Source organism: Ochotona princeps, chromosome 18 (assembly GCF_030435755.1).
Source record: "Ochotona princeps isolate mOchPri1 chromosome 18, mOchPri1.hap1, whole genome shotgun sequence".
NCBI classification, from domain to species: domain Eukaryota; kingdom Metazoa; phylum Chordata; class Mammalia; order Lagomorpha; family Ochotonidae; genus Ochotona; species Ochotona princeps.
Window position 1 is genome coordinate 33,936,531 of NC_080849.1, and position 20,086 is coordinate 33,956,616.

The 20,086-nt window shown below is 43.3% G+C and overlaps 1 pseudogene; it reads right to left on the reverse strand.

The window, feature by feature from the left end:
* Window positions 1-16,574: 16,574 nt before the first annotated feature.
* Window positions 16,575-16,725, reverse strand: LOC118758158 (U2 spliceosomal RNA; annotated as a pseudogene).
* Between the last annotated feature and the right edge of the window lie 3,361 nt (window positions 16,726-20,086).

Sequence of the window (20,086 nt, forward strand, 5' to 3'; positions counted from 1 at the left end):
AGTTCAAAACTGAATCCCACTGGACCTTTAAGCACGCCATAGGTGCAGCAAAACTGGTGACAAGCCAGCGCCTTCACCACTTGGCTGTGTAGGGTGAAAAAGAAAATCCAAGCTTTCCATTTCCCTTTCTCTTTTTCCCAAATGCAGTCATTATGAAAAGATAAGATCTGGCTGGAGCAGCAGATTCCTAGTATAAGGGGTTATAGTTAAAGCATGATCAAAGGCCTACACCGGAAAGGCAGCCATCTAGCTTGCACCAGCTGAAGCCATTCTGTGTCTGCCAGGCTGGCCAGCATCTCCCCACCTCCCTTCCTCCCTCTCCTGCAGAGTACAGGGAGCATATGCTGATTTCTCTGCTTCCCATACTCCTTATCTGTCTGTAACAAAAAGAATCTCTGAGATCCCTTCCAGCTGGCAAGGTGTGGGCTGATTCTCTCCTTCTCAAAGTCCCAACAGCAGCAGGGGCACTTACTGAAGTCTCCGCTTTGTTCTATACTGAGTGGGTCTCCACCTGGAGAAAGGCGCTTCTCGCAGTCACAGGCAGGGTCCCTATGTGCCTTCCAAGAGCTGACAGCTATTTCTTTAAGACACCATAGTCATCCTTTCATGGCTGCATGATGCTTATGAGAAGCGATGGGATACAGAGGCTGAAAGACAATGTGTGGCAGCCCAACCTCACCTAAACTCTACTGTAAGATGTTCAGCTCTGCCCAGGACCACATTCACTTCCATCTCTTGCTTCATTCACTGTTGCTGCCATGGCAAATGACTGCAAACCTAGTAGCCTGAAACAACTAAAACTTCTCGCACAGCTGTGGAGGCCAACACCATAAACCTGAGACAACTGGCAGGAGCAGCTGCTTCCTTTGGCCACAGCAAAGGTCCTGCTCCTTGCCTCTTGCAGCCTCACTTGACTGAAGGTACCCCTTGGCCTGTTCTTGAGAGAGGGGCGGGGGAGAGAGAGAGAGAGAGAGAGAGAGAATTGAAAGGCAGAGTTAACACAGAGAGAAAAATAGAGAGGGAAAGATATTTTTGCTCTGCTGTTCTACCCGCAGATGGCTGCAACAGCCTGGGCTATGCCTTGCTGAAGTCAGGATCCAGAAGCTTCATTTGGGTCTCTCATGTGGGTGACATGTAACCTAATACTTCGGCCTTCCTCTGTTGATTTCCAAAGCCATTAGGAGAAGGGAATGCTGACACAGCAAGCAGGGGTTTTACCTACTATGGCATGGCACTAGTCCCTGAATGTCTCTTAAAGGACCATTTGATTAGAGTTCACCAAGATAATCCAGTATGATATCATCTCAAGATTCTCGATTATATTTACAAAGGCACTTTCCCAAATCTGTCCCTATTTCCAGGTTCTAGAGACTTAGAGGAGATAGGCATGTCATTTGGGGTGCCATCATTAAACCCACCACACTCTTCTCAAGGATTGTCCTTCTAGTAATTAATTTATTCAACACATTTTATCAAGTCCCACAATATTCTAGGCATTGTTTTTGGTGGGAATGAACCCATAAATACAAGGGTCTAGGTCTATGCCCTCACAGAGATTATGTATTATAATCTCCCTCCCCCATTTATTTTGTGCATTCATTTCATATATGCATATTTCCTTAGAATCTACACTCCAAACACACATAACTCTTAGAATAAATCTAGTTAAATCATATCAAGGGTTCAGGTTGAAGATACAAGCGACATGCATGAGAAGTTTCTTTTCAAGTTTTCAGAATGAGAGAGAAAAACATAGATGTTCAAATTTCATAAAATCATCTTAATTGAAACGCCAAAAGACTGAAGAATTCAATGTTGATGAAGAAACGGATATTAGTGCTATAAAGAACAACTCTGTCTTCGTCAGCCAGCCGTCTTTTGTATGTCACAGGCTGTCATTTTCCATTGAGTTTCAACTGACTAATTACCTCAGTTTATTAAAACTGAATATGAGTTCACACATCTCATTTTTCCAGCCTTCAAGGGTTCCTGATATCAATAGCTATTACATATGTTCTGTCCTACAGTTCTGAACTCAGGTGAGCAAGGGGCTGGGCCAACCCACACAGTCATCAGGAGAAACCAGCTAAGCAGAGTTGAAGTATTTGTCCATTGGTCATCACGGGTGACCACCCATGCCAGTCAGAGCTGAGTTAAGCCAAGGCCTGCAGCTGTCAGTGAGGATCTAGACACCACTTCCAGCAGGAAGAGGTGGGAAGATGGATTGGATGGGCACCAAAGAGATCACGCTTCTAATGGAGATCTGCTTTCTGACTGGAGGTCATGACCAAAGGTAATCAAAGGAAAGGGCCACACTTACATTTTGAAAGTGTGCTGGGTCTTGATGAGGTGGGGGATGATTCTTGATGGTGCATGCTACATCCTGTGATTTTGGGGGGATCGCCGTTGTTTTGGTTTTAACCTGGAGCCCTATGGAGTGTGCTTGTAGGTGTGATGGATAGAGATTGTGGTAGGTGACATCTCAGTTGCTCATACGAAAAAGCAACCGCCGTCACTCTATAGCTGTCTCCATGTGATTACAGGTTTTAAAGAGGCATCATCAGAAAAGTAGATTCTGGAAACCAGTCATTAGCACTTTGATCTCTAACGTAATTTCAGCAGCTGTGGGAATTCCATGCAGACTGTACCAAGCACCATGCCTGGAACAGGGGGTAGCCACCAACCATTTCACAAAGACAATGTCTAGATTTTTAAACTGCAGCCCTCCTGACAAACTCGTAGTCATTTCTTAGCCAGACAGGGGCTGTGATAGGTGAGTGATCAGAAATTATCAGGAACATATTCATAAATTGCCTGTGGTAATTAATATTTGTGTGGGGGGGGGGGAAGAAACAAGCAAGAAAACAATATCTTAGGAACTTAGGTAGATGTGGAGAGCTGACAAGAAACAAAAGGCCCGGTCTCAGAGGAAAATGCCACTTTACCCTCAGCTGTGCTTACAAACACGAGAATACGAGACTCAGGAAAGCGAAGGAGGCTTGTTTTTTCCCTAATAGGGTCTGACCGTTTGTCTAGAAAGGTAAGTATTGTATGCTTTTTCGAGGTTAATCATGCAATCATAGACCACTCAGAATGAGTCTGTATTTCACAGTTTCAGGGAAAATGTTCACCAAGCCCAGGGTTCTATCCCATCCCCTGTTCAGTTTTGAAGTTCTGCAGGATTTTCTCCCAATTTAAGGTCTTCTTAAGAGCATCCTAACAGTTACAGCTTGTCTTAGTACTACCCCAGGTTCTACTCATCTGGGGTACCGTGTTTTTAGCAAAACAAGCCAGTGAGTTAAAATCAAGGTATTTGCCTACGACAATCCAGGTTTTCAAAATCTTTTCAACATTCTGAAGACAGAGTCACACTCCACGAGTCTGCTTTTCTTTAAAACTTCTGAGAGGAGCTTCTCTTTGGCAAAGAAACCATTTATTTCAGCTCACAGTGGAGGCTACATGGACCAAGTGGGCCCATGGTCAATGTTCCTGCGGGCTGGGAACAGTAGGTATAGAGGTACAATGATCACATGGTAAGCCAGGAAACGAGAGAGAACAGAGGCCAAATTTTAACTGAAATAATCAAGCCTTTCAGAAGAACCAACCTCCCAGGGCATACTCCCAGTGAGCCAAAGACTTCTTCCCAACCCCACCTCACCACTATTGTAATTAGAGGAAGTTCCCCAAACTTAATCTAACAATCTTGAACATAAAGACATCCAGCACCCGGGCCCAGTGTGGTAGCCTAGGAGCTAAAGTCCTCGCCTTGCACGCATCAGGATTCCATATGGATGCCGGTTCTAATCCCCGCAGCCCCGCTTCCCCTCCAGCTCTCTGCTTGTGGCCTGGGAAAGCAGTCAAGGACAGCCCAAAGCCTTGGGACCCTACAGCAGCATGGGAGAATCAGAGGAGACTCCTGGCTCCTGGCTTCAAATAGGATCAGTTCTGGCCATTGTAGTCACTTGGGGAGTGAATCAACAGATGGAAGATCTTCTCTGTCTCTCCTCCTCTTAGTATGTCTGCCTTTCCAATAAAAATAAATAAATCTTTTTAAAGAGATCAATAGGTGATAAACTAAGTTTTCTCTAATAGATAAGTCATATTTAGTCTATATTCTTGCTGGTAAGACTCCGAGTTTTAGAAAACTATCAATGTGTTCAACTATAAGTATTCAATGTGCTCAACTATAAGGATTCACTCAACTGCATTTCCTGGACGTTTTCTTTTCTAGACTTCCTTGAAATTTGAGAGTTTAGGATAAAAAGCTCTGGTCTGGACAGTGAGAAGCAAAGGAAGTTGTGCTTGGACTTTTCTAGAAAGTGATCACTTCTTGATAAAACAGGAAGATGAATATGGAAAACTTACCAGCAACACTTCATCTATTTTTTTTCTGATTGAATTGGATTGTGTTTGGAAAAAATGAAGAATTTTGTGACCATGAAGAATACATGCTATCAGGGTTTCCAGAGTTAAAGTCTTGCCATAGGAATGGAGCAGTTCAGACAGGCCTTCTTTTACAGAAGAGAGCCCAGGGAGAGCAGTCATAGAGGTTACTTCCCTGTTAGGTTAAGGCTTTTTGTTTGAGGTGTGTTTGCTAGAAATTAGCCTCAAATCTCAATTTTGAATCCTTCTACCATTGTGCAAGCTATCCCTTATCCTTACAATAATTTCATTTTCTATTGGATCAGTGAGAACCAGATTTTCTCACTTGTACTTAAGAATCCTGAGTCACATATGGCATGTAGAATTTCTCATAATTTGGTGATTTGGGTCAGAATCCAAGTGCTGCCCCTGGGTTTTAGAGTCCCATGGCTCAAGCCAGTTCTGGCCAGGGGGCACACTGAAATCATGGCAGCAGTCGCATCAAGGAAACAATTTTTGAGGCACGTCAGGAAACAAGAAGGCATCAGTGACCCTTCTGTTTTCCTTTCTCTTAACTGTGAATTTACACCACTTCCAGGCAGCTGTTGCAGTGGCCTTAGGTTCTAAGCAAAGGATCCAGAATGGCCAAGGCCACTTCCTCTCTCCCAGGACGATAAAGTTGCCCTGTGCAACATAATCTTGAACATTTGTTTGGTAATGGGATTACCACGGCCTTTGTGGTATTTGCCCATGTAGCAAGAGTGACATTGTCATACTTATAGATTGAGCTTTTACTTACGAGTCTGTGTGTAAATCCTTCTTCTTACAAGGTAGTAGAACGAGCTTAGCTGTCCTGACATTTGTGGAGTGCACAGCCCAGAAACTCTCCCTTGGCACTTGGCCAGGAGTCAGATCATCACTGTCCTGGATGGTTGATTAGTGGCCAGGATCAGATGGCCATGCGGCAGGTGATGGGGACAGGAAGGGCAGCATGGATGGAGGTAAGAGGGACATTTAGAGGATAACAAGGCCTCCTTATTGCAGGTGCTTTGATGATCAGAGCCTTCAGGGGCCACCTATACTTGATGCATTCAATAACTTCAAGCCTGTTGGCTCCTGCATTTGGCTCCTAGGAGGCAGGTTTGAAAATAGAGTGCGATACGATGGAGATAGGTCCTCAAAGCAGAGTGATAGCAGTGCCACTGCCTGAGCCTCAACACTGATGGCCGGCCCATTCACTGTGCTCTTGACTGTGGTTACTGAAGTGGTTTGCTTTCTTTGCCTTCACGCATTTCTGAACTGTGTAAGCACAGCATTTGGAAGCAAGCCCTCTATCTACACCCTGTTAGGAGCTTTTTTTTTTTTTTAAATACCAATGAAATTACAGCCCTGAACAATAGGGTAACACTCATACACTGAGGCCCCATTAAATTATTATTTTTTAATAGTGGAAATGTTTCTGAAATTGACTGGTACAATATATACCTGCTGAGTAGTCTGTGTATTATTACTCTTTTTGGCAGCGGGAGGGGCTAAAAAACGGAATAAAATGGTTCCAAATTCCCAGCAGTACATGATGGACGCTCTAAACACATACTTATAGCACTTTTTAAAAAGAGATCCAGAAAATATGGTAGTGAGGGAGGCTGGTCTGAGAAAGTTCACTTTGGAACTGGCATGGTGACTAAATTATTGTTATTGACACAACGGTGATTTCAAAGAAAAGCTCCCATCCTCAGAGCCTACGATATGTGAAACGTTTTTATTCAGGATGGCTCCTCTTTCCACCTCCGCCTGCATTTCAGAGTCAGCTCTTGCTAGCTAATGACTTTAAAATATTAAAATCTTCCCGAGTCGGTACCCCAGGGTCTGTGGCACCTGGTTAGGATGGGAAGGGAATTGACACAGATCACATGCCTGACCCAAGTCTCAAGACTGCCGGCTGCCTCTCCCAGCCTCCCTGGCTGTCCTCAATTCGTCCATGACTCCCGAGTGGGAGCCTCAGCCTGATAAATCACAGGCTGCTCCTGCAGTCACCAGAATGGGCAAGGGGAGGCCAGATGGAAGGACGCATGGATGGCCCTCTGTCACTACTGGCCGGCTGCCACCACCTGGACATTCTGTACTCCTTGCCGAGGGAATGTCACCATCCTGCATGTGTAACAGGCTGGCCATCCCAGAGACCTCAGAAGCAAGATGCAACCCAGAGCCATGTTGTCATGGTTACTTAGCCATTTCCCCAGAGTTGTGACATCAGTGTCTCCGAGGGGCAAGAGCTCCATCTCATGCATATGCATGTGCTCGGCAGGGGCCTTGCCACATCTGAGCATCTTACAATATTTTGTAGTGGAAGATGAGAGTGAAGGAGGGAAAGGTGACATGGAGAAGAGAAGTAAACACGACAGGAGCACACAAATGAAGGTGCTTGCTGGCTGTCCCGGGAGAAGAAAGGAAGGGTTAATGCGGAGTTGGGATTCCCAGGTTTAAATTCACCATCTGCTTGGTCACTCTGGGCTCCCACCCCCATTTTCAGAGTGTTGCATTTTTTAGATGGCTTTCCCAGACAACATCTTATTTAGCTCTCAAAATAACCCATGCCAAAAACAGGGCCGGGGAGTGTGCCTCCAGACTTGGAGCCAGAGAGCCGGAGAAGCGAGATACCTTGGAGATTCTCACAGCTAGAAACAAGGTTCTCCCATGAGGCCCATCCCTAGGCTTCTGAGGATAACACCGGAAAATGACCCAGGTACTTGGATCCCTGCCACTACAATGGGAGACCGAGATAGAGTTCCAGGCTGTTGGCTTTGACTTGGCCTAGCCATGGCTTTTTGTGAACATTTGAAGAGTAAACAAAAATGAGAAAGAACTCTCTTTGTCTCTGTCTTCTAAATAAAATAAGTTAAATATCAAACTAAAAACAAAATTTGAGGGGTCAGCATTGTGGTGTAGTGAATTGTGATGCTGACATATGGATGCCAGTTCAAGCCCCAGCTGTTCCAGTTCCAGTCCAGCTAACCTGTTAATTTGCCTGGGAAGGCAGCAGAAGATGGCCCAAGTGCTTGGGCCCCTACCATCCTCATAGGAGACCCAGAATTTTCTGGCTACTGGCTTCATACTGGCCAGTACAAAGTACTGGCTCTGGCTGTTGCAATCGTTTGGGGGGTGAACAAGTGGAAGGAGGATCTCTCTCTCTCTCTCTTTCTCTCTGTCTCTCTCTTATTCTTCCTGTAAGTCTGCTTTTCAAGCAAATAATAAATATTTTAAAAGGAAAGAAAAAGAAATGGGATTCAGCTAGAGTGAGATGGGATCAGGGTGACCAATCTGGAGGCTGTTGTGGTGGTACACGTATAAGGGAGAACAGAGGCCTGGCTGGGCAGATACAGTAGAAATTCACAGAAATGGACAGAAGTGGGAGACAATTTGGAATCAGGCAAAATTACTGATGGCTAAGTGGGAGAAAACATAAAAAGAATAAAATAAAATTCTTGTGACTGCCTGGACTTCGGACTTGAGCAACTGAGTGAGGGTGAGTTCTACCAAGATACGCGATACGGGACAAAGAACAGACTTAGACATAGAGCTCAAAAAGTCAGTTTGTCCTCGATAATAATGATAGGCTAGTCATCTTGACAATTAGAATTTGGAGGTTAAAAAAGCTGAAATGTTTACAAGTGATCATGACAGTTCTGAGCAAGCTTCAGGGAAGAGACCGTTGAGTTTCCCTTTTACCTGGAAGAATCAGGTAAATTCACCATCTGCTTGGTCATGCTGGACTGCCACACCCATTTTTGAGAAGGGGAATCATTCGCCAGATAAACAATGGCTAAGAGAAGCTGTTAAATCATGTCATCGTGAGCCCCTACCCTGTCACATGTCATTTCCTTTTGGGACAAGCTTCTGGGCCCATGTAAAGAGATGTAAAAGCTGCCCCTGTGGTGCTTTGTTCACAGACTCTGTGACAGCTACAGGTATCCCATTGCTCTAAGATCACCCGCTTCTGGCTGCTTCTTTCAGTTGTCTTCCTGACATCTGGTGCAGTGTCTGCCACTGGCTTGTCAAAGCCCAAGACAATATACTGTAGAAGAGTCAGCTTAGACTAGAGCTCTGTTGTACCTACCTTTTCCTCAGAAGGGGACCAGATACTGGCAGCTAGTTGCATGAATCGTTAGACTCTGAGGTGATAAGTGGGGGAGGCTGCATTTTAATTCTTGCTATACTGAGCTGTACCAAGGCCATCTTTATTTAGTCAACAACAAATTACTACCTTCCTAGTGCATGCTTGACCCTGAGTGAGACAATGGTGGTATACAGGGGAATGAATCCAGTGCCTGTCCCGAACAAGGTCTAGTGTGAGACAGATGTGTTTCAATGCAGGAAACACTGAACAAAGATTCATGATGAACTCTTTCACTTCTCTTTTTTTTAAACGTTTTGTTGAATAAAACATATTTACAGAAAATTGCACAAACTGTTAAGTATAGAACTTGACAGAGTTCCACAAACTGAGCAATCCAAATAACCAACAACTGACCAGCACCACGATGAGTGTGGTTTTCCAATACACACTGTCATTATTTTATGCTGCTTGAATAGCAGGGATCTCCATGTAGTGGATGGGTCCAAAGACCATCCTGTGAGGGAACAAAGGAGGCGTTTGCCTTCCTTCCTTGTAGATGATCTCAATGTCACTTTCTGGGCACTGATATCCAACAGTAGCTCCTGCTGGGAAGAGAACGTCCAGTTTTCCTTACTTGGGGCCTGACTATCCCAAAAACATGGCAGAGAATAAACCAACACAGATGTAATGTACATGCATTGTAGAGTGTAAGCATTACACACATTGCTTTAAGAGAAATCTGCATATAAGAAGAGAATATTTTTTAAAAGCAGCAAATACAGAGAACAATTCAAGGCAACCTCAAAACTTCATGGATGTAAGCTAAATGGTCCTCCTTTAAACTGTTAAGCAAACCGGGATTGGAAGTAAAATGTAATTTGGAAAATAGAGCTTATGGGTATGAGCTGGAGATTCCCTGGGAAGAGGAAGAGCTTGCTGGACTTGGGGCAGGGTCAGTCAGTGGGATAAGTGCATTTTGGAAGAACCAAGATGAGATACATCCCCAAAGGACTTTGTGATATCTCTGAGGACCACTGGATCTAAGCTGTTATCTTAACAACCAAAGTTCATCAGCACCATCAGGGAATTTTTACAAATGTTTACAAGTAAACTTTGGTTTCTACCTATTGATCTCTTATGCTTGTTCCCAGTGCTAGTTCTCCCTCCATCATAGCAGAAATTTAAGCAGGTTGGCTTTTCTCGTCACTCAGGTCATCTCTACCAAAGTTTAATTTGAAAACACAGTCCTTGCACAAGTCAGGCATGCTGACTTGTGCTACATTCTTCTTCATTCTCATTTTCTATTACGTGTCCTCCTGTATCGCCCATGGGATGCACTGTTTATTTACCCTGTACACAGCCACCTCTTCTGGGGCTTGTTCATAGCAGCTACAAAGCCCTTCCCTCATTCTTTAGATTTCTAAGAGAACTCAAGAGTTCCAATAGGTTTAGGAAATGTACATGAAGCTCTAAAACAAGTCATATGAATGCCCCTCTCAGAAGACCAAATGGAGGAGGAATGCCATCTATGGTCCAGCCTGGTTGAGCAAGAATTACAGCATAGCATTAGCTCTTTACAGAAAGGTCCCTAGGAGCCTTAGCCATTCTCTACCATATAATACAACTTACCAATTGCATGTATGAAAATTTTAAGAGTTATACAACCTAGGCCTGGTATAGTAGTCTAGTGACTAAAGTCTTTGCCTTGAATGCCCACAAGGGCACAAGTTCATATCCCAACTGCTCAACTTCCCATCCAGCTCCCTGCCTGTGCCTAGGAAAAGAGTAGAGGATGGCCCAAAGTCTTAGGACCCTGCAACCACATGGGAGACATGGAATAAACTCCTGGCTCCTGGTTTCAGATCAGCTCAGCTCTGGCCACTGTAGCCACTTGGGAACCGAACCAGCAGATGGAAGATCTTTCTCTCTGTATCTCCTTTTCTCTATATACTGCCTTTCCAATAAAATAAATAAATCTTTTTAAAATGTGATATTACCTCATTTTCATATTACATAGACAGGTCTTTTTCTGATCATATTAACATTTGAAATTTGTTTTCTTGGGGCCTGCTAAACTTGTATTATCATTCTCTGACATACATGGAGGAAAATGAAATGGTTATTTTTCCTCACAACTGCATCAGTCACAAGTTTTTATGATATGGCATATTATTGCACTCCCCTCACTCTTCCCTGAAATACTAATTTCCACAGGAATTGTCCTCTTACCACATTCAAACAAAATATATGAAATAACTGCTTTCAGACATTAAGTAAAAACAATGAAAAACTGTGATCCTTGAAAAAAGATGCAAGCAAGTTGAAGTTTGTGAGCTTGCAATGAAGAGGCAGTTTCCAGGCCACAGATAAGGAATAAGAGCTCAAACAAAGCCTGAAGTTGTAAGTGAATTGAAGAAATACTGACCAGAGTTCAAGAAGCCAACACTGAGAAAGAAGACATATATGTGGAGAAAGTTCCATAAGTCCTCATAGGAGGTCTCCTGAGGTGATCTTCTCATTTAGGGAACAATATAAGGCCAGCAAAGAACAGCTTTGAAGAAATCCATAAATATTGGGGAATTACAGGATGAGCAGATCTAAAAGTTCACACCGACTTCTCTAAAAGCCTGTGCCTTAAATAGTAAACTGAATCAAGACAACATTAGCGACTATTGTGGACTAGTCTTAATCAAGTCTTTATAAAAATCTTGGCAACACCAACTCACTACACCCAAATACACATGAATCAGCAAATCTGGCCACTCTTTATAAACAACCCAAGATTCTTCTAATCATTATTCCTTCAACAAAACAGTGTGACATCTAGCATGAATGCTGCATTAAGTACTCTAAGTCATCTAGAGATGTCAAAACATATAGAGAACTTATGCAGGTTCCACATACTTGGCCCTTTCATTCAGGTTCTTGTATGACAGGAAATGGCTGGGGATGGAGTACTGGAATACTGACAGATGACTAGAGTAAGTCATAGTAGACTCTGCTCAAAGACTAGGCTTTCCAAGCTCATCTATGAATAAACCGTAGTCAGTCTAACCATACTTTTAAAGCAGGATAAAAATGTCCATGTGACTCCAGAAAGAATAACCAATCAACCCATTAGCACACAAATGTGCAAGATAATCCACCTGAGTCCAGTGAAAAATCGGGCTTAGAGGTCCAATTCTTAAGCATAAGTCTAGAGCCCTGGCTGCCTGGCAATTCCAACAGGTGTCACACTTTCAAAGTCCAAAGAAAGTAGGGTCTATATTAGCTTTTTGACACTGGATATTATGTTCTAGCACAAAAAGTGACTTTCTAGTCACTCAATAAATATTAGTAAAAAGGAGGAAGAAGAGCAGGAAGGTGGGAAGGGAGAGATCAAGCATGGAGGAGAGGTAGAGTTGTCCCACAGCCTAGTAGAAATCAGCATCTAGCAGAGATCTATGAGTTTCTGATACGTCTAATTAGGAAATAATAGTAATAAAATCCAGAAATAAATATCTTCTTAAGTGAATGCATCACTTAGAGAAAAAGACCGAAGTATTAATTGTAAAATCAGCCAAGTGCATTGTTCTCTGAAAAGATTGCCTTAAAAGATTTTCCTTGGCTAACTAGTCAGGTTTGTGGCCAAGAAGCATCCATTTACCCTGACTGCTCAGCTAGCAAGCTGCTGTCTGACAGTCGTCCTCAAGATTAATGCATAACATAATCAGAAGAGTCTACCTGCACAAATTGAGAGGTGTGGTTATTACAATGCAAGTCTTAATGCACATCAGAGGCCATTTGTTGGCAGAATAGTCAATTTAGAAATCTATTGTCACCTAGCTACATCTGCCAATAAATCGTCAGAGAGGTGCATTTATATTGAGGGCAAACTAGTTTGCCGTATGGTTCCTCCCAAGGTCCTTGAAGATAAAATGGTTTATCCTAAGCATCTTTATTTAAATGGCAATAAAAGCTTCCCTAACATAAAAGTCAAGGTAGCAGGACAATTGACATAGACAACAATTTCTCACACAGGGAGAAAACTTGTATTTTCCACCTAGCAAGAGTCAAAGGAACTGACATCTCCTTGTCACATTCCCACTGGTCATCATAAGATATCAAACACGAGATTTGAAATGTGTAACCATTCCTGGTGATTTTCATACCTAACGTTTTCTTAAGGGACTAAATATGTGAGCAAGCACTGTTGAGTCTATTATAGTAATGTTGCCATGCGGATAATCAGAACCATCCTGGCCCTAGATACAGCACCACAATCCTACCCACACATACACACTATTAGAATCAATCCAGTCATTCACATATTAGCATACACAACATGACTCATCAGTAATTTCATGGAGAATGTGTATGCAAGGACTATACAAGGACTTCAAAAATTTTCACCAAAATGAAATGTGTTTTAGTTTTATTTTTATCTTTAATAAACTTTAAGACCCAGCACAGTAGCCTAATGGCTAAGTCTTCACCTTGCATGTACTGGGATCCCCTGTTGGCGCCGGTTCATATTCTAGCTGCTCCACTTCCCATCCAGCTCCCTGCTTAAGGCCTAAGAAAGCAATAGAGGATGCCCCAAAGCCTTTCGACCCTACACCAACATGGGAGACAAGAAAGAAGCTCCTGGCTCCTGGCCTCAGATTGGCTCACCTCCAGCCACTGCATCTGCTTGGGGAGTGAACGAGCAGATGGAAAATTTTTCTCTCTGTAAATCTGATTTTGCAATTAAAATAAATAGATCTCTTAAAAACTTACATGTTTGAGAACTAGAAAGGCACAGAGATCTCCCCAGTACTGTAATTCTCTAAATACCCACACAATGAGGGCTGGGTTGAGGACCAAGCTGGGAAAAGGGAATTTAATCCAGGTGTCTTATGTGAGTGGCTCCTGGAGCTGTCACCTGCTACCTCCCAGGATGTGCTTTATCAGGAAGCTGTATCAGGAGCCTCACTAGGAAATTGAACCCGGGCACACTGAAATGGGATGCGGGCATCTTAATTACTAAGGAACTATCCAAAATACCATAGTTTACCTTTGTCTTGCTTTCTATTATAATACATTTTATTTCTTGGAAATTATCATGGATTAGCAGGGGAGGAAAATCATAAAAATATTATTTGCCAGCTCCATGTTATTCTCTCCTTCTTCTCCTTCTTTTTCTCCTTCTCAAGCTATCGGCCACTCCCTGAACTGGTTATTTTTCTGCACTTCTCCACAATAAAGTTTTCTTTTCATCAACTGCCATTTTGAGAAATCTACACTTTCCCCAGCAATATCTCTACGAGCCACTGGAGTAAATTTTGGCCCAGCAGCAAGGCTGGGGAAGGAGGAGGCCCCTCTCAGGAGGACCCCTATTTATTTTGTATGTAACAAAAGGAAAAGGTCTCCTTGCAACAACACTGTTTGGCTCAAGAGTCCTGACTGACAACATGCGGCAGTGACCTGAGCTCACCCTAGGACACTGTTAGCTGAAAGCTACTTTGGGAATGAAGAGCAAAGTCCCACAGCAGCCACTTGGACAGATCTAAGATCCCTGTGCTGTCATTTAACGCCACAGATTGGATTGAATTTGATGAGACTTCTAAGACAATCTAGAAACTTAAGCATCTCATACCACGCCTGATCATTCCTCTTCCACACATCTTCAAAGGTCTCCAGGTAGAATCAGAGGTAAAGGGTACCATGGCATTCAGTTTTCTTATTTTTAACCTGTAAGTAAAAGTGATCTTCCAAAGAAAGAACCAGGAGCACCAAGTGGCAACCACAGCAAGTCCATCTAGACTCAACACAAGGAGGCAACTTCAATGGTCCATCAGGGCAGTGGCTGGAAACTCTCTTGACAGAAAAAAAGTTCAAAATGCTCCCAGAGCATGCATGAAGGTGCAACAGTCAGACCCTAGAGTCCTTGACTGGATGTTTCATGGTCCCCAAATTAGGAAGGACTACGCCTTCTGGTTACAACAAAGGACTTCAGGAACAGAATATCTAGAGTTCAAAGATGTGTTAGGGGATGCAAGATCTACAACAGAAGGACAACTCGACTGTGAACGAATGCATCAAAGGGGAAAAACCATCCAGATGTTGAAAGCATGGCCTCAGGTCCTTCTTCCCCTTCTCTTTCTTCTCACTGAAGATATGAAATCCTCCATAAACCTGGTAATGCTGGTCTGGAGTACAATGATTGTGATTTCATATTTTTATAAAATATTCATTATGAAATATTCCTCTACTGAAGATAACAGGGTATAACATTTGTTGTTGCATGGTCAGAAAAGAAACCTGCACTGTGGTTTCTGCTGCTGGGGAAACTGCTTCAATTCAAAGTGAATTTTGAATGGTATTTTTTTTTTAATCAAGTAAACACCTGAAGGCCAGTACCTGCAGAGCCCTTCCCATGGACATTACCCTCAAGAAAATAGGGCCTCTGGACATGTGAATCAACGGTGGAAACCACACCTTTTCTGACCATCCCTTGTCTGTGTCCTCTCAGCCACAAAGCACTGGTCTGCAGGACAGCCACGTTAGCTGCTATGGCTCAGTTATTCCACAGGAGCCATTCCCCCAAATTTCTGTCTCCACACACTGTCCTACACCTCACCCAAGATGCCACCCTTACTGCCCTGGTAGCATTGCTACATGCTTTCCTCATCCCCATGCCAGCAGAGTCTGGATGAGGAATTCAGAGTAATCCTCATGGTGCCTCCTGCATTTCCATTTGTTATCAGTAGCTCCAAATGGACCAGAAGTTCCTGCGTCTTTGTTTCACATTGCATCTTCAGCACTAGGAATAGTGCCTTAACGCTCAGTAAGAATGAGGTGCTCAAGGAAATAGTCTATTGGCACCTGCGTTTTCCACGGAAGTGTAAAATTTGGATCATATGTCTCATGACTTCCTATCAAGAGGGCAAATTTTATGGGACTTTGATATCATCTGCTTATGGGGCCTAGCTCAATCTTTCTAGTGATCACTAATCAGGGGATCCTCCTGATGGAGAATTCTCAGGAAAGCATTTATATTGGAAGAATCTGTGTGTCTCAATGGTGATGGTTGGCAGAATCCACAAATTAAAAGAAAAAAAATCATCAGCTGTGCACTATAAAACTGCCTGGTCTGGGGTGATGTCCAGTTCTTCTTTGATAGGAAAAGCTAAGACTAAGAGTCACGGTTTGCTTTTTCTGAGAAAATTACTGAGCATTGCTAAGTCTTTCTTCCTTCTCCAGTAAAATTCAACTTGCTTTGGAGAACTGTGTGACAATTAGATAATGTTCATGGAACACACGTGCCATAGGGCAAATGTGCAGCACAATGAGAGTGTCCCATCTTCCTTAGCTGAAACATGTGCCTATCCTGTAACTGTGCGGCTCTTCAGGCTTTGTCTTTTGCCAAACACTTCAAAAAGTATGACAAAATTATATTAAAAGATATTTATCTTGATACAAAATATTTTTAAATTTATGTATACAGGGGTCTTCAAAATTTTCCAGGATGGGCCAGCATGATGCAGACTGTGAGCATCCAGGCAGTTCTGAATGCTCTGCTTCTGATTCCTCTCCCTGCTGACGCTCCTGGAAAAGTATGACAAGACGACCCAAGTTTTGGGGCCCTGATACCTATGTCGGAGCACAAAGCTTTTGCCTCCTGCCTTTAGCCTGGTCAAGCCCTGTCTGTTGTGGCAATTTGGGGAGTGACTGAGCAAATGTTAGTGTTCTGTCTCTCTCTCTCTCCCCTTCTTCTAACTCTGCCTTTCATATTAAACAAATACATACGTGTATATATATTTACTTATTGAATAAAGGACTTGTGTGATGGAACAGCTGGCCAATCCTCTACCTGTAAGCACTGGTATTCCATCCGACTGTTCCACTTGTGCTCCAACTCCCTGCTTAAGGCCTGGGAAAGCAGAAAAGAATGGTCCAAGTCCTTGAGACCCTAAATGGGAAACCTGGAACAAATTCCTGGCTCCAACTCCAGTTCTTACAGCCATTTGGAGAGTGAACCAGCAAATAAAAGAACTTTCCCTCTGTTCCTCCTGCTCTTTGTATACAAATCTGGCCTTAAAATAAAAACGAACAAATCTTTCAAATATTATAAAATACGTATTATGAAAAAAAGGATGTATGTGCTTTCTAATTTTGAATCAAGATAAAATGTATCTTTTATTCCATTTCTCCATACACTTTTGAGATAACCCCTTGCCTTTATTATCCTACACTTGATCTTAGCCAAAAGGCCGAGAAGCGATATCTTTATTCTCCTGTGGATTCTATGAGTCAGGAGTGAGCACTTCTGAGGTGTTGGTCCATTGCTCAAGGCTACAATTAAGGTTTTGGAAAAGGCCGATGTCCCCTTTCAGGGTCAGGGTTCCTTTCCCAGCTCATGTGGTTCTTAACAATTCACTGTCTCACAAGTGGAAAACTCCTGGTGGCTTATATCTGCAAGGCCAGGAGGAGAGAGACTCTGACCTCTTGTATCACTAACCTCCAGAGCCTTTAGAGGACTTGCTTGATGAGGTCAAGCCCGCCAAGAATAACTGCTTTGTGAGTGTGAAGTTGAATGGATTGTGAGCCTAAAGACATGTACAGAATGTTGCTGCCTTTGGAACAGGAGGAAACCTGTCAGGCAGTACTTTCCCATTCTTCTTGCAGGCAAGTTACCAGTCCCATTCACACTCAGAAGTGAGGCTCAGGTTTAAATTCTGCCTCCCAGCAAGATCATCGTACTCACGGGGCCTCATGTTGCTGATTGGCATGTAGTGGTAATAGCTTGATGTTGGTAAAGCTCTCCATTAGTGTGTGTTCTCCCCTGCTGTGAACCCAACACAGAGAGACATAAGGGACATGGCTGTGGCTACTGCTCTCCGAAATAGTATCAAAGAGAAATCAAACCCTGATGTCAAGGACTGTTTGGAATTCAGCCTTTCCTGCACCTACTCAAGAGAGAGTAATAATGGGCAGTGTGGCGATGACTGCCACCTGCTTCAGGTTGACAAAATGAACTGACCGACAGCCATGGGCCTCAGAGATGACCCAGTGAAAACCCTGATGGAAGAGCTTACTATAGAAAAAACATGCATCTGCACACACACACACACACACTGCCAAACAGATTGTGTTCTGCTGGCATTCAAGGATATCTGTGTCAGCTTCTGCAATGTAACTTTTTAGGTGTGAGTGAGGAGTGAGGAAGAAGGGTGTTCTTACATGGTAGGAATCAAGAGGCACAGAAAACTGCCCTTCTCTATCTCTAAGAAGTACCCTCCTTCACATGTGGCTCCAGAAGAGGCTACTCCTCACCTACTTAGGAGGCAGAGTGGAAGGCCTCTTGGTAGCTTACAATGCACTGTGCCAACCACTGTGACCAAGATTCTAGGGCACCAGCTGGGCTGGTCCTTGCCTTAGGGACTGCTTGTTCAACTAGCCAGGGCAGTGGGTGTAAGGATGTGTCTGAAAGCAGGTTTGTCTAACACTTCAAAAGAGGAGAATGCACCTCAAAATCTTGAGAAACATGCCATGTAGCCATAAGGCAGCTCACCTTGGGAAGGGGAGTGCCCCCCAAGGTTACACCCTGGCAGCCAAGTGGAGTAAAACCCTCTCCACTGGGTAGAAAACCTGTCAATGCTGACAGTCCTGGAGTTTGATCACTTCAAAATCACATGATTGCTTTATTTTTCCTTGCATTGTTTCCAGGTAATACGTCTCTCTTTTTAAACATTTTTCTCTTGCCCTACTGCTATTTTATTTCTCTCCATTTCTCTCTGGCTTGCACTCTCTACACAAACCTGCTGAGGCCAGGATGCCCTGCTGGGACTGTCTGCGAAGCTCTGCTAGATGGATCATCTATTCATCAAGGGGAAGGCCCTTTGAGTGCCTTCACTGGAACCTTTTTTTCAAGTCAATGAACAGATCAGAGATAATATTCTGTCCTTGTGAAGGTGATAACTCCCTTGGAGTCTGATGAATTCTTATTGAATAGGGAGTATATTGGATAAATTATATCAATAGATCCGCATAATAGAAGAGTCAGTGTGAAAACATGTATGTGGAAAAAGATAACTCCTGTAGATGAGGGAAACAGCCCTTTCCCCCCAGTAACCGCTGATAATACTGTAGGCACTTTTACCTGCATTTTATGACTTCATTAATACATACAGGCACCCCTCAGTGTATTGGGAAAATAGGAACCCAATAGGCTCCCCTCATATACCTTCAGCTCTGCTCTCCTGTGTGCCACCCTCCGCGTCCTCATAGACGGTAGCTTGCACTGTGGAAGATTGCGGTTTTATGCTGCACTGCATTTATTCTTTAAACATCCTCAAAAATGATTTTTTGAATCATAACAGGAACACTTACAAATATCTTAGTGATGGCACAGAAAATCTGAAAACTTCAGCCATTCTGTCAATGTTTGAGGGAAAAAAAAATCCTGACCTAGCTCCAGCTGAAAAGCAACTTGCTGAGACATCACCTAAAACAGGAGGTTCCAATTCATTGGAACTCAACTTATTACACGCTTGAGCAGCTACTGGAACACGAAAAAACTGCAAGATTTTGCAGGCCAGGGTGTGAGGACAATAAAAAACAAAAAGAGGTATTTTTTTAAGGTTTACTCAGTGGAGTCTGACAAGCTGTGTCAGCTGTCCTCCTCCTCCTCTTCCTCTCCCTCTTTCTCCTTTTCTTTTTCTCCCTCCTTTTCTTCCTCCCCACTGCCTCCACTCCCTCCTCTCCTCCTCCATAGGAAGTCACGGCAAGCCTCCCAAGCATTTTGTTTCTTATCAGGCATCTGAATATCTTGGCTAAGTAAATGCCAACGTATTCTGAAGTCAATAAAATGCTCCTTACATTCGGACCTGTGTATGCCTACCATAGACCATGGAAGAGAGGAGCTTGGGTGCAGTGTCATCTTCTCTGACTGCAGCTCTTAAATAATAGTCTAATCCTACCTTCTAGATGAATCCAACACTTAAGCAGGGTTGATGTAAATAAATTGTCATGGAGTTTCAATTCTTTCAGAATCAAGAGCATCTCAGGAAAATAAAATTTCCTCAATATATCTTGAAATGTGAAAAAAAAAAGCCTATTTCTCATCAGGCTCTGAAAGCACAGTGGCTGGGATTGTGGATTGACTAATGATGGAGGAAGCGCCCTGTTTTAAAGTGCCATTCATATTTTTAAAAAATGTAATCAGCTGACAGAAAGAAAGCTCCCTTCCACTGGTTCATTCGCGAAATGCCTGCAACCACCAGCATTGGGCCAGGCTGGACCCAAGATTTGGGATCCCAGTAAGTCTCCCATGGAGATGGCAGGAACCCAAGTATTCAAGCAATCATCTTCTGTCTCCAGGAGTTGGCACTGGCAGGACACCGCAATTGGAAGGAAAGCCATGACTTGAACTGTGTTTTAACTGCTAGGTTAAACACCCACCCCAAAAGGCTCATTCAAAGGCCAACAGCTTCCATCCTCCTGGACGTGAAGGAAACTCCTTATCCTGGTCTCCTTCATGGAGGACCCAAATTTTTCTCAAGTTACTGACAATGAAATTAAATGGGTAAATCCACTTCCATCATCATCCAGACTTCAGTAATTGGTCATTCCAGTCATGTGTTT